This window comes from Aulostomus chinensis, chromosome 1, assembly GCF_037954235.1.
Source record: "Aulostomus chinensis isolate RoL2024-O1b breed Wild chromosome 1, RoL_Achi_v1.0, whole genome shotgun sequence".
NCBI lineage: Eukaryota > Metazoa > Chordata > Actinopteri > Syngnathiformes > Aulostomidae > Aulostomus > Aulostomus chinensis.
This window is the reverse complement of record NC_141320.1, coordinates 21,256,320-21,271,690: the sequence shown is the minus strand read 5'-3', so window position 1 is coordinate 21,271,690 and position 15,371 is coordinate 21,256,320. Positions and strand designations below refer to the sequence as shown.

At 45.7% G+C, this 15,371-nt stretch overlaps 2 non-coding genes across 2 annotated transcripts; both read left to right on the top strand.

The window, feature by feature from the left end:
• Positions 1-273: 273 nt before the first annotated feature.
• Positions 274-346, top strand: trnar-ucg (transfer RNA arginine (anticodon UCG)). Its single transcript has one exon. It is a non-coding gene; the product is annotated as a tRNA-Arg (tRNA).
• Positions 347-2,573: 2,227 nt separating this feature from the next.
• On the top strand, positions 2,574-2,646 carry trnar-acg (transfer RNA arginine (anticodon ACG)). Its single transcript has one exon. It is a non-coding gene; the product is annotated as a tRNA-Arg (tRNA).
• Positions 2,647-15,371: the final 12,725 nt, after the last annotated feature.

Below are 15,371 nucleotides of genomic sequence, written 5' to 3'. Positions count from 1 at the left end.
CCACAGCAGACACCTGTGACAGATCTCTTGATGAGACGCTTCAGTCTTCAATTTTAGTAGCAGTATGGAGGAGGCCGGCCGGCTGTGGTTAAAGTGGTGGGGGCTCTGGAATGAAGGGGGTCACTGTTTGGTTCTCAGATGCTCCAGCTCAGGTTAGCGAGGTGGTGGAGAAATGAGTGAGAGCTCTGCCAGCTGGAGCCTCTTGGGTCCCGGGAGGCCTCACTCCTGGAGGTGGAAATGATGAGGAGTTTGTTGAAGCCCCTCCCCTCTGTAGGGCTGGTGGCGCAATGGATAACGCGTCTGACTTCGGATCAGAAGATTCTAAGTTCAACTCCTGGCCAGCTCAGTTCAAACTTCATAAACAAAAGCTTTCACACCTGAAGTGAGAACCAGTGATCAAAGTCCGTGAAGTCCTCCCAGGTTTCCTCCTTGTCTGCTGGAAACATGAACACATGAATGATCCTGCTACCTCTCATGTTAAGCTGCACTTGACAGTGACAGCAGCAGAACAAAAATCCCAGTGTGTCATCAACATTTCCTGTCAAATCAATGATAGAAGCTGTTGAGTTTCTGGATCAGAACAAGGAGAAAGGAGCCCCAATGAAAGAGTGATGGTTCTTGATTCTGATTTTGTTCTTCACTCCTACACCAGAGAGTGAAAGTGTGGGCTGGCTGGGAGCAACTGCCTGCTTCAGAGTGGGAGGAGCCTCAGGACTTTCCAGTGAGAGCTGCAAACTTCCACCAGCGCCCAGTGCCAGCAGGTCTTCATGATGGAGCTGAGAAGAACACAACAACACCAGATCACTGGAGAATTACTGTGTTCTCTTTTGGTGTCCCAGTGTTAATTTGAGGATCTAAACCTGATATTTAGAAAATCAGACAGCACAGAAAAAGAAAATGCCACCACATCATTGAAATTTTCTGTTATACAAATGAACGTGTTGACTCTTTTTGTATGAGCCCTGCCACTGAGGTCCCCAACATGAGCTGGAGTTGGGAATCTTGAACTGAACCTGGTATCACAGTGACCCCTGCTGCTGCAACATGGAACAGCAACACTGAACCCAAGTACAGGATTTGAGGGAGACTGATGGTCGCTGTTTGGGTTTTTGAAGAACAAGGAGGGTGTGGCTTCAAGCTGGATTCTCAGAGACTATTTCCTCTGCTACTCTTACATCCACGTCTGTCAACGTGCAGACATCTTTCTCGTTTCTGCGTACTTCAGGTGACAGCAGAGCTGCTGAGATGGCTGGTTGCTGCTGGAGGAAACGGTCCAGCATCTCCAGTGAGCTATTCCAACGTGTCACCACGTCAATCACCATCTTGTGCTCAGGAAGCTCCAGCACCCTTTGCTTCTCACTGAGGATGCGGCTCGCCGTAGAGCTACGATGAAAAAATGCAGCCATGCGTCTGACTCTGCCGAGCAAGCGTGCAGCTGTAGGGACTTCAATTAAGAAGGTGTGCAAAGCAACCAATGTGCAACAAGCCCGTCATCTCCGCAGCGCGGACAATATTTGCTGCTGAGTTTTCTCGCTGTGTGGCTGGTTTCCACGGCTCTGGTTTGAAGAACATGGCATGCGAGGATCCAGTCGCGAATGTAGTGAGCTGTAATGGTCAGATATGAATGATGATGTCATCAGGGCTTTGACAGTAGCTAGAATTCTGTCTTTGATCTCAGGAGGACATGAAAGAAAGACAATTGAGGAAAGTAGAAGAGAGCATGGCAGCATGATGGTGCAGTGGTGAGCACTGTGGCCTCACAGCAAGAAGGTTCTGGGTTTGAGTCCAGGCTCGGGTGGGGAATCTTTCTGTGTAGAGCCTGCATGTTCTCCCCATGAATGCGTGGGTTCTCTCCGGGTACTCCGGTTCCTTCCCACCGTCCAAAGACGTGTAATTTGGGACGAGGCTGATTGGACACTCTAAATTGACCGTAGGTATGAATGGTTGTTTGTCTCTGTATGTGGCCCTGTGATGGACTGGTGACCTGTCCAGGGTGAACCCCGCCTCTGGCCCGTAGATGCTCGGATAGGCTCCAGACCCCTCGACCATCAATGTGGGTCTTTTGTTAATTGCATGCCACATGAAATTATTGTTGGTCAGTTTTCTAGCGACTGTCTCACAGTGGCAAGACAAGAACAAAAAATGAACAAAAATGACTGTCACTGACTTAAATAAATCAAATCTACTTCAAAGTTCCTTCTGTTGTCATAAGTCAGCCATTTTAAGTGTACTTGTAGTTCCAGAACATTCCAAGAGGAGATGATATGAATCCATTTTGTTAGATGAACTCTGTTCCTCTGCTTTGATGTTGGTGGACTGAGGGGAGTTTGCCTGAACCTGCTTGGACCTGCTGGCTCCTGCTCAGTCCCTCACTCAGCCTCACTCAGCCTCAGCAGCACCGCTCCACTGAGGCCTGATTCACGTTCCTAGCAACCAAATAGGAGGAGAGCTGAACCTTCTTGCTGGGAGGCCACAGTGCTGACCACTGCACCATTGTGTCCCCTGAAAATGCCACCATGTTGTTGGGCTTTTCTGTAACAGCAAGCACACATGAACACAGCTGCTTCTTCACAGGGCTGGTGGCGCAATGGATAACGCGTCTGACTACGGATCAGAAGATTCTAGGTTCAACTCCTGGCCAGCTCGCTTTAAACTTTATACTGAGAAGATGAAGTGAGAACCAGTGATCAAAGTCACTGAAGTCCTCCCAGGTTTCCTCCTTGTCTGCTGGAAACATGAACACATGAATGATCCTGCTACCTCTCATGTTCAGCTGCACTTGACAGTGACAGCAGGAGAACAAAAATCCCAGTGTGTCATCAACATTTCCTGTCAATCAATGATAGAAGCTGTTGAATTTCTGTATCAGAACAAGGAGAAAGGAGCCCCAATGAAAGAGTGATGGTTCTTGATTCTGATTTTGTTCTTCACTCCTACACCAGAGAGTGAAAGTGAGGGCTGGCTGGGAGCAACTGCCTGCTTCAGAGTGGGAGGAGCCTCAGGACTTTCCAGTGAGAGCTGCAAACTTCCACCAGCGCCCAGTGCCAGCAGGTCTTCATGATGGAGCTGAGAAGAACACAACAACACCAGAGCACTGGAGAGGAGCACAACACTTCTTTGCTTCCTGGCCACTCTCATGTCTGTCTGTCCATCTGGAGCTGGGGGGAGGAGCTTCACATGTTTTTTCTTTTTTTAAAAAGGGAATGACATGACTTCCTCTGTATGTTAGAATATGAACGACTAAAAATGTTCATCTCCAGTTTAAAGTTAGAATGAATTTAAAGTAGAAAAACCTCCCCTCTTCAATCCTGTCAGTCAGTGTTGTAAACTGTTTCAAACAAATTCTACTGTTCAACAGTTCAAGTGTTTCTAATGAAGCTGAATGTTCTCCTCTACTTTCCTCAATTGGGTTTCTTTCATGTCCTCCTGAGATCAAAGACAGAATTCTAGGTACAAATAAAGACACTATCAAAGCCTCCTGATGACATCATCATCAATTCTGTCTTTGATCTGTGTCTGTCCAGCCGGTCCTGAGTGGATCCAACAGTTTCCCATGGGTGACTCTGTCGTGGTCTCTCTCTCTCCTGCTGTCTCCAACTCTCAGAGTGCTTCTACTGGTTTCTCTCCATCGTCCCTGTTGCTAGGCAGAGCACTGGTGAGGACTGAGGCCAGTGATGTCATCACCTCCAGCTGAGACCTGCCAGGTGGTCCTGCTTCATTCAACTCTGCTGCCTCTGCCACTGCCCTGACTGGTGAGGCTGACAGCAGGTTCTCTCTCATCTAAACTCTCTGTTTACAATGGAGGCTGAAATCCTTGTGATTGGTGGTTCAATCATCAGGTCTGTTGAACTCCCAGGTGCCATCACCTGCTGTCTTCCTGGTGCCAAAGTTGTGGACATTATGGAACGTCTCCAGGACTCATCGATCTCCACCCCTCAGCTCACATCCTGATTATACAGGTGTGTGTGAATGACATCACGAAGAGGCAGCCAATCATACTTCATGACCAGCTTGAGTCTCTTGCTAGTTCAAATCAGAGTCTGGGTAAATTCTGTGTTTTTTCTGGCTCCATCTCTGCTCCTTCCAGAAGCAGGGAGCATTTCAGCCTCTTTACAGTCTGCATGAATGCTGAAAGGCTTCTGTACTGTTTGGCTTTGCTGCTCCCTGCAGCTTGGACATCAGATTAGAACGAACCACACTCACTAACTCACCTGTTCTTAACCACTGAGAGCTGATTTGGTTAAACATGGAAAAATACTGACTCACTATGAGGATGTTCTCCTGCCCTGTGTGGGTGGAGCCAAGAGAGTAAAAAGACTGAGACCCAGAAATCAGGGCTTCTTCTCCTCCATCTTAAGGTGGTTAGACTGAAGTCTCAGCTCTGACTCTGGATCTGTTCTCTGTGTGCCAACATAAATGTGATTGGACCAGAGAAGTTGATGAGTATTTAGTGAACCTTTCCACTGAGGTGGAACCATCCTGGGAAGAAGGAGAGGAAATGAAAGCTTCTCAGTGTAAAGTTTTAATTAAGCTGGCCAGCAGTTGAACCTAGAAGCTTCTGATTTGTAGTCAGACACATTATCCAGTGTGCCACTACCCCTGAGATTAGTGTAGTGTGTTCATGTGTACTTGATTTTACAGAAAATACAAACACTCTGGTGGCATTTTCAGGGGACAAAATGGTGCGATGGTTCGTGCTGTTGCCTCACAGCAAGAAGGTTCTGGGTTTGCATGTTCTCCTGTTCCTGTGTGGGTTCTCTCTGGTACTCCAGCTTCCTCCCACAGTCCAAAGACATCAAGAGAGGACGAGGCTGATTGATACTCTAAATTGACTGTAGGTGTGACTGTGAGTGTGAATGGTTGTCTGTCTCTATGTGTTGGTCCTGTGATGGACTGGTGACCTGTCCAGGGTGAACCCCGCCCCTCGACCAATGTCAGCTGTGATAGGCTCCACCCCCCATGTACCATTGCAGATAATCAGTATAGAAATGGAAATTTAGCTGCTATGTTGAATCAGAAAAACCTTTTGAAGTAAACTTTTGCTTCAGTCAGAAAGGAGACTGTTGTTAACTCACAATGGTTTGTGATTCTGCAGTAAGATCAATTTGTTTTCCACCCCTTTTTATCAGATTCACATTTCTAAACTAACAGGTTTATTTTGTTCTTTTCCTTTACCAGAGGACAGTTTTGATCCATCAGCCTCTGGTTCTGGTCCCAGCTCTCTTCCTCTGCTCCTCTCTGCTCTACCATCTATTGAACGGGCCTTGATTTAGGAGAGCAGGATTGAGACAAGAACAGGAATGTGAGAGTTGAAGGTTCACAATTTGGCTCTGAAGCCTCAGCAGGTAAAGATTCATCTCTTATTTCAGAGGTGATTTGAAGAATTCATTGTTGCTGAACTGTTGATGCTTCAATTTCTGGACGTTCACTGGTGGAATGTTTGAGGGTCAGAGGTGAAAAGAGGACAAGTGCACCTGTTGTGTGTGATGGGGCACCAGCATGGAGGAAGTTGTCATACATTTCCAGGAAATAGCGTGAAACTTCAAGTAAAGAATTAAAATTATTTAATTCAGTGTTTAACTCCCAGGCCTCTGGAATAAAACACCAGGAACAACTGACCACCTCACCATGACTTCACCCTGATAACCAGGAGGTAACCTGGTAGTCAGAGCAGTGGTGCTCAGGTCTGTGGACTCAGAGGAGGGTTCTTCTTCTGGTCCTGGGTTTGAAGACATCAGCAGCCTTGTTGGAGTCAACTGGGATGTTCCTCTCAATAGACAGCAGCATTAAATCAGAGAGCCTGTCTGCTCCATGGCTCCTCCTGAGCTGGTCCTGGATCAGCTTCAGTTTGGAGCGTCACCGTTACGCTGGAGCAGAGGTCACTGGCAGTGCTGCATATACTGGGAGGAGCCTGTGGCTCTGGGTACACTGTGCCCATGTTGTTGACTTGAAGGCAGCTCAGCGTTACTGCACATTATTGTTTTGGAGAGTTCAAGATGAGGAGAACACCTCAAGTTCAGGACATTTTCTTCCCAGAGTGATAAAAGCAGCCAACACCTCCAGCTCAGAGAGGCTGGGAGAGACCTGCCACACCTCTCCAGAGACCTGGGACATGATGGCAGTGGTGGGATTTGAATCCACGCCTCCTCAGAGACTGGAGCCTTAATCCAGCACCTTAGACCACTCAGCCACACTACCTCACTGAGCAGGTCAGTGAGTTGGTCTGCTAAAGGCATGTTGAAAAGGAAGTAACAATGATTTCAAACTTATTCTGAAGGGGGACCCCTTCCCTCCCGTGGTCACAGGAAGTGACGACAGCACCGCTTGAAGAAGCCGAGAAAGAAATGGAAAAAGGACTCAATTTAAACAGAGCCTTTCTATCTCAGCAGCCATGCTAGCAAACCCCCTTTTGTCTGGTTTGGACAGACAGACAGACAGACAGACTACTTTATTAATCCCTTTTGGACGTTCCGTGAGGGAAATCGCACTCTCCTCAACATACATTCACAGCACTGTTACCATAGATTAGACTAAAAATAGCAAAGAAGAGAAAACAAAGAATATATATATATATATATATATATATATATATATATGCATATATATATATATATATATATGCATATATATATATATATGCATATATACATGTGCGTGTGCCTGTGTGTACCTGGATGATTATGTATTTGTGCATAGTGACAGGAATAATCATAATATTAATTGTTCTTAATTGTTATTAAAACAATAATAATGATGATGATATAATATAATAATGATTATGATATAATATGATAAAACATATAATAGTTATAATAATAATAATAATAGCAGTAGTAACAAGAATTATATAATAATAATAATAATAATAATAACAATAACAATAATAATAATAATGTACAGTCTCTTATATTGCACGAGTGTCCGGTTGTTATTGGGTTAAGCTAATGGTGCTCAGCCCTCTCCTACAGTCCTTCTGTTGGCCCTCCCCCCCTCCAGTGAGGAGTTTAACAGTTTAGTGGCTCGGGGGATGAAGGAGTTCTTCAGTCTGGTTGTTGTTTGGTGACTGTGGATGAACACACAGGAGAAGTTGAGCATGAATCTGTGTTCCTGTTCACTTGAATACATGCAGGAGTAGCAGGTGGAAATACAACTGTTTATTTTTGTTCTGATTTCAGAACTGTTGACACAACGGTGTCAGATTAAAGCATCTCCACCTTCCAGATGCTGGTCTCCTTCTGGGGTCCTGACTGACCTCCATCTTGTGTTCTGGATCCACCTGAACCCAGCAGCTCCAGATCCCTTCACTCCTTACAGGGATAGAAAATGGCTGCTGGATGGAAGTCCCCCAACTGTGGCTGTTCTGAAACTCTTCTCCTCAGTCACTCCTGAGTTGACACTGAGATGGAAACTCTGAGTATCAGGTTCAGAACAGCTGATCTGAGTTGGTCCAATCAACTGTGAGTGTGTTCACCTTGAGTGTCACACGTGCACAACCACGACAAAATGACATCATCAATGGAGCCCCGATACCACGAGTCACCATGACAACCAAGAACAAAATAACAAGTTACTTTGAAACAAGACCTTCATATATTTATGATGACATCACCAATATGAGCCTTCCCAGTCTGTCAGGGGGTAGAATTCAGTCAACACCAATGACATCAGTGTCAGAGTTTAGAGATCGAAGACAGACATTAAAGCCTCTCTGATAAAACAAAAATATAGTGTAGTACACTGGAAAAGAATATTGCAGTATATTAAATATGATGTTTCCATGGAGGGGCAGTTTGACATTTTTATTTTGGATGCATTTATATTTTAGAATCAGAAAGGCAGTTACAATGACATCATCAAGACAAAACCTGGTGTTACAAAGGTGAGGTGAACAATTTTAACAGTCAATCCAAAATTTAGGCCTGAAGTTAGAAAATAATATTAGCTAGCTGGCTACGTTAGCTAGTTAACGTTAGCAAGCTGGTGATATTTAGCACCACCAACTAGTTAAACAAGGTCAACAGCTGTTATGATGATGGTCACATGATTTAACCTTCCTCCTGTGGGACCTGTTTTAGGATTTAAATGCATCAAAGAACCACATCAATTTGTTTATTGTATCAAGGATTTTTGACTTTGTCAGGAACCTCTAGTTCAACAAAATAAAAGAAAAAATGTTTTTCACTGAATTATAAAATCATTAGCATTGGTTTAGACCCAGTTATCAAAATAAGATGACAAAGCAACAATCAGAGCCAAACCTGAAGTCAGAAGTGTACTGTCAGCAACACTGCCAGCAGCTCCTCTCCCAGTCATGGGAGCTTCAGGGACTCTCATCAGCCTCGTTCTCCCATCGACCTGCACAACAACACAACAAAGACCATCCTTGATGTGTCTGCATAGACTGCATTTGTGTTGTGGACCCACATCCACCAAGAGTGCAACAGCGTCCTCCTCAGCAGCCCTGCCTCAACACCAACCAGAACAGCCACAGCCACAACCCCACTCAGGATCTGGTTCCAGAAGAAAGAGGTGTCAGGACTGCCCAAGCAGTCAGGACAGCAGGACGGACGGATGGTGCTTCAACTGAAGGAACATCTCTGCAGAGAACACACACAAGTGTCACACATGAATCTAAACACAAACAATCAATCAATCAATCAATCAATATTTCCATGGATAAGGAAGCCTAACAAGGTCACCAAGAGATGGAAACAACTTGGAGGATAGAAAATTGTTTTAGTTTATTTGACAGCTGATTGAAGACGTGGGTCAAAACTGACCGTTACCATAGAGATGGGAACAGGAAGCTGACACAAGAGGAAGGTTCCAGCTCTGAAAAAGGAGTTTGATCAAAATCTTGAACTGACAGTAGAAATATCCTTTTATATGTTGACCTTTGTTGACAGAAGTCACTTTAGCTTGGCAGTGACAAGAATGGCTGCTAGCTTGACAAAGAACTGCACAAACCAGGTTCAAGCTGGACTTTGGACCCTGGTATCTGCAACGACTCCATCAACTCCTAATCTAGCAGCTCTGCTGGGTCCAACTATTTTACAGAACATTTGACAGACCTGTGGAGCAGTGAGGACAGACATGAGTTGATCACATGATCCACTGAAGCGCCATTTTACCTGCCACTGAGGTCACCAACATGAGCTGGAGTTGGGAATCTTGAACTGAACCTGGTATCACAGCGACACCTGCTGCTGCAAAATGGAACAGCAACATTTAACCCAAGCACAGGATTGGAGGGAGACTGATGGTCGCTGTTTGGGTTTTTGAAAAACAAAGAGGGCGTGGGTTCAAGCTGGATTCTCAGAGACTATTTCCCCAACCTCTACATTGGAATCTACACTGTCATCCAGTCACATGACTGAAGTCATCCAGTCACGTGACTGAAGTCATCCAGTCATGTCAGTGATGTCACTCTGCAGGACTGTAATTACCGTCACATTCTAGAAAAGAATCCAGTCTCCTCATTTCTGGGGCAGTTTTGGTCTTTAAAGACTTGACAGTTCCAGGAGATTTAGTCTGGCTCAAGATCTTCAGATCAACACAGGGCAGAAGGCTATGACTCCATTGGATTGTATCGTTGGAGCATTCAGAGATCTGGTGGATCTCAGTAAGAGCTGTATTTATCCACTGAATGATCCTGGTCAATGTGATCCTGCTCCTCCATCTCTCAGGCTGACAGAGCAGGAGGACCTGACTGAGAAGAAAGCTGCACTTGAGCAGCTTCAGTCTCTGTGTGACAACACACAGGCAGAAAACCAGAATTTGAGGGAACAAGTTTCTACTCTTGAACGTGAGAATAAAAGAGCAATCCAGGAGTTACAGAACCTCACTGCTGTGGTGGTCAACCTCCAAACGGTCCAGGACAAGAACCAGACTAAGATAGAAGATCTGAACGCAACAGTCCACAGTCTTCAGCGTGAGGGGAGGAAGGTTGATGGAGAGAACAATGAGTTCAGAAAAGAGCTGACCCAGGTTCAGTCTCTGAGGGAGAGTGAACAGGTGGAGATGAAATGTCTTGAGGAAGACCTGACTGAGAAGAAAAGTGCACTTGATCAGCTTCAGTCTCTGTGTGACAAGAGATGGACAGAAAACCAGAATTGTGGGGACAGGTTTCTAGTCTTGGACAAGAGAAGATCATTGCATATCAGCTGGTAGAGAACATGTCTGCCATGTTGGGCAACCTTGAATCTGTGAGGGAGGAGAATCAGACTCAGATCAGAGACCTGAACACACAAGTCCACAATCTTCAGCTTGAGGTGAAGATGGTTTACAAGGAGAAGTGTGACCTCAAGTGTGAGCTCAACTCCATCCAGGCAGAGAAGAACAAAAGGAGAGAAGAACTCACTGAGAAGAAGACGACTCTTGAACAGCTGAGATCCCAGAGTGAGGAGAGAGAGGCAGAAAATGGATGTTTGAGGAGACGAGTTTCTACTGCATCTCAGGAGACAGAGACCTTCACTGCTGAGTTGGCCCACCTCAAATCAAGGAAGGACCAGGACCCCACAAAGACTGGCAGTCTGAACGGTGAAGTTCAGAGTCTTCTATGTGCAGTGACAGCACATATTGATGATTTCATCATTGGGAAATCCTGGGAAATCTTCATGATTTAAAAAGCTGTTTGAAAGAGGAAAATCATGGCCTTCAAGCGAAGGTCCAGCAAACTTCTGAAGAGCAAACAGACTCTCCCCTACGTCCAGCCAGAGAGGAGCAAACAGACTCTCCCCTACGTCCAGCCAGAGAGGAGCAAACAGACTCTCCCCTACGTCCAGCCAGAGAGGAGCAAGCAGACTCTCCCCTACGTCCAGCCAGAGAGGAGCAAACAGACTCTCCCATACGTCCAGCCAGAGAAGAGCAAACAGACTCTCCCCTACGTCCAGCCAGAGAAGAGCAAACAGACTCTCCCCTACGTCCAGCCAGAGAAGAGCGAACAGACTCTCCCCTACGTCCAGCCAGAGAAGAGCGAACAGACTCTCCCCTACGTCCAGCCAGAGAAGAGCAAACAGACTCTCCCCTACGTCCAGCCAGAGAAGAGCAAACAGACTCTCCCCTACATCCAGCCAGAGAAGAGCAAACAGACTCTCCCCTACGTCCAGCCAGAGAAGAGCAAGCAGACTCTCCCCTACGTCCAGCCAGAGAAGAGCAAACAGACTCTCCCCTACGTCCAGCCAGAGAAGAGCAAGCAGACGCTCTCTCATGTTCTTCTGCAGAGGAGCGATGGGATTCTGCTGCATGTCCTGCAACTGAAAAGCAGAATGATGGGGGCACCCTGGAGACTGGACCTGCTATGGGTCAAACCAGAGGTCTACTGAGCCGTGTGACATCTGGTGTAGAAGATGCTCTGTTTATGTACATCGTTTTTTCTTTGTGTGCTTTTCCTCAACTTTGTTTTCTTTGTTTGTTATATATGATGATACCTTGATCACCACAGCAGTTGATCCCAGCTTGATCAGCTGTGTCCTTTGCAGTTTAAAGCACTTTAGTGACACCTGTGGGGTCCCTTATCCTCCCTGACCACAGGGATTCAGCCTCAGTTAAGGAGAGTGAGCCTTCCAGGTTGCAGCTCCTAGACTCTGGAATGCTCTCCCACTGGACATGAGGACGCTGTGGACACCTTTAGAAAGAAGCTAAAGACCCATTTGTTTAGTAATATTATTGTTCATGATGGAATCGTCCCTCTGTACTTGCCCACACAGGTCAAGAGGTCAAATGATTCCTTGTTTAAAACAGCTCTTCCATCACATGGATGTGCATCCCAACAGTCAGAGTTCACCAATACTCCTATTCCCTCCAGTGGGAGGCACTAGGAGTGACTGATGAGGGTCAGGGGGGATCAGGCTAGTCCAGATAGTGGGTCTGTATGAGGTTGTTCGGGAGGGATAAGGTAGTGGCAGAGTTCAGGCTGTAGTTGTGCTCCAACAGTTGAGACAGGGCAGGATAAAAAATGACCTCCTGATGGCATTAGGAGTGATTCTTACAAGAACCAATCAATAAAAGTGGGTGGTGACCTGCTCATGTGACGCTTGTGTTGATGATTACTGGGTCTCCTCCATGCTCGTTTATCATAAATGAATCCCTCGAAGTAAAACACCTAATGTCTCCTGAGTTGTTTCACAAAATGTGTGTGTGTGTGTGTGTGTGTGTGTGTGTGTGTGTGTGTGTGTGTGTGTGTGTGTGTGGGCAATAACTACAAGTTATCTATGTATAAATCAAACAATTATTCATCAGTTGGATACATTGACAGTGGAAGTTCAGGTTTCCTGTAATTCAGTTTGCAGACAACACAGAAAACTGCCCCTGACCCCTCCCCTCATTCTGGAGGCTTTAACATGAAAATGAAAATGCTGACAGACACAAATGCAAATCAGGGTATCTGACCAGAGGTGACATATTTTTTAATGCTTTTCTTGTTATATTTGTTCTATCTGTTCTGTATGGTTATATTTGTTATGGTTGTTATGGAGTTGATGGTTATTATCTCTGTTTCTTGTGTCTTTGTCTTTGTTGTCCTCCCCTTCGTCCGTCCTGGATTTTTGACCTTGGTTGCAGGAAGCGTGTGGCCTCAACTCCTTTTTCTGTGTTGCTGAACGTCGAGCCTTGCTTCATTGTGCTCGCTAAAGTGTGATCCTCCCTGCTAATTCCTTATTTCATTGACTAATTACCCACCAAAAATTAATACCTACTTGCTTTATTTGGCTGAAGTTTAAAAGACCATCATTCTGGTAGCAACAGTCTTTCTGCCTTGTAAAAACGCTAAGCTAACGATGGCTTATCCCTCTTGTTCTCCTCTCTCCTGCTCAGGGTGCCACATGTTTTGTTCCTCCTCTGCCTCCTTTAGTGATACTGATAAGTGTGTTAAATGTAGTTTTTTGTTGTGTTGGAGGTGAAGCTGAGCGATGTTGAATTGGACCTGCAGCGGCTCTGCACCAAAAGCTGCGAGAGCTAGCCAACCCTCACTAGCTGGTGCAGACCAACTTAGCTTAGCTCCTAGCTTAGGCCCAACTAGCGCTCCCCCAGAAGCTCCCAAGCATCTGGGAGAGCGCCAAGAAAAGTTGGGCCTAAGCTAGGATGTGCTTGCTCATGAAGAATTGTTGGGTGTAAATTCATTTAAGGAGTGTTGAACTGGACCTGTTCTACTTGTAAAGTGTAACTTTTGTTATTTAGTGCTTTACAGGGTGATGACTTGACTTCATTGCAGCTTTGAACTGAGCAGGTGTTCATTCACATCTCAGTAACAGGGGACACTTTATCACAGCAGTGGACAAACATCAGCATTCATCACCCAGCAGCTCCTCTGATCAACAGAACAAGCGAAAGTATTCTGGAGAATGAGGGCATCGATCCCTCTACCGCTCACATGCTAAGCGAGCGCTCTACCATTTGAGCTAATTCCCTGCTAATGAGCACAGCAGATGATGCAGGTTGACCTTCATTCATGGTTGAATGAGCGTCACCAGTTGAAGCTTCTCTGCTTGACCAATGTAATGGAGACCAAGGGTTCCATGACATCAATGATTAATTGAAGGTAACATTTGTCTTGGTATAAACAGTTTATGTAAATTAGAGGCACACACACATGTTAATGGTGAGGTTTATTGAATCAGCAAACATGTGAAACATTTTCTATGCCATGTGTTCCAGGGAGGGACCTGGGAAGCACAGGGCGACCGGCCATCCTGCCTGTGGAAAATGAAGACCCCAGTGTCAGTCAGTGGGAATCACTGTGCAAGGCCTGGTATTTAGTGTTTATCAAGTTTGTCTCATGTAAATGTGGCAGTTTCAGTCGTCACGTCAGTCCTCACCTCTTCCTGGTGGTTTCCTTAAAGGGGGTGGAGCCAAAAGGGGAGAGTGGCCCAAGGAAGCTCCTGAAGAGCTGTAGGTGCAAACCTTTGCTCCCAGATGGGGGAGGGGGTACAATCACAGTCAAGGTTCATTGAATGATTATGTGGATGTATGATTGAGTTGGTGTAGTAGTCTGGAATCATGTATATATTTAGTCAGGTTAAGTTGTTGAGATGGTGCTGGTTTGATGTAAATATTGATTGTGGAGCATGGTTGTGGTCTCATCTCCACTCTATGGGCCATCCATCGTCATCTTCTGCTTATTCCATTCGTCACGGGGGGGGGGGGGGGCTGGAGCCTATCCCAGCATCTACAGGCGAGAGGCGGTGTTCACCCTGGACAGGTCGCCAGTCCATCGCAGGGCCAACACACAGAGAGACGAACAAACATTCACACTCACACCTACGGTCAATTTAGAGTATCAATCAGCCTCGTCCCCAAATTGCATGTCTTTGGACTGTGGTAGGAAGCCGGAGTATCAGAGAGGACGCACGCAGGCCCGGGGAGAACATGGAGACTCCACACAGAAAGATCCCGCGCCCGAGCCAGGACTCGAACCCGGAACCTTCTTGCTGTGAGGCCACAGTGCTGACCACTGCACCACCGTGCAGCCCCGCTATGGGCTGGTCTGTCTAATTTCCTGCAGCCAGGAGGGAATTAAAGGCAGTCAGGGGTTTTTAATGAAAGTTGATGGTGTCTCATGCAATCTCTTTCAATACTTTTTAAGTAAGTTTAAGTGAAGAAAAACATGGGTTAGTCAGTAGGACTCTGTGTGTGTGTGTGTGTGTGTGTGTGTGTGTGTGTGTGTGTGTTTGTGTGTGTGTGTGTTTCCATGCAGACTTTTCCTTGTGACAACCGATTTGATTTGGAAACCATCTCATCTAAATCTCCTCTCCAAAAACCCTCTTCTTCAACTTTGTACCCAAGTTGTCTCCTCATCAGGCACCACAGTATCCAGTAGGTTCAGTTAAAACAGTCATCAGTGATTAATGTTCATGTTCAATGATGAGGTTTTGATTTATTCTTCCAGAATCATCTGAAGAAACCCTCCTCAACACTGTGAAGCCTTCATCTGACAGGAGGAGTTTCTTTTCCCAGTGATTCCACTGACAGTGAAAAGCTTCGTTCATCAGACTGGTCTGATAGGATCAACTACTGGTTGCTCTGGAGTGCAAACAGCAACCTGTCAGGAAACATTAGTCAGATCAAAGCCAAGATTAAAGCAAGAGCCTCCAGATCAAAGTCAGAATTGATGATGACGTCATCAGGGGGCTTTGATAGTATATTTATTTGTACCTAGAATTCTGTCTTTGATCTCAGGAGGACATGAAAGAAACCCAATTGAGGAAAGCAGAGGAGAACATTCAGCTTCATTAGAAACACTTGAACTGTTGAACAGTAGAATTTGTTAGAAACAGTTTACAACACTGAGTGACAGGATTGAAGAGGGAAGGTTTTTGTATTTTCAGTTTAATTCTAACTTTAAACTGGGCATGAACATTTTTAGTCGTTCATAT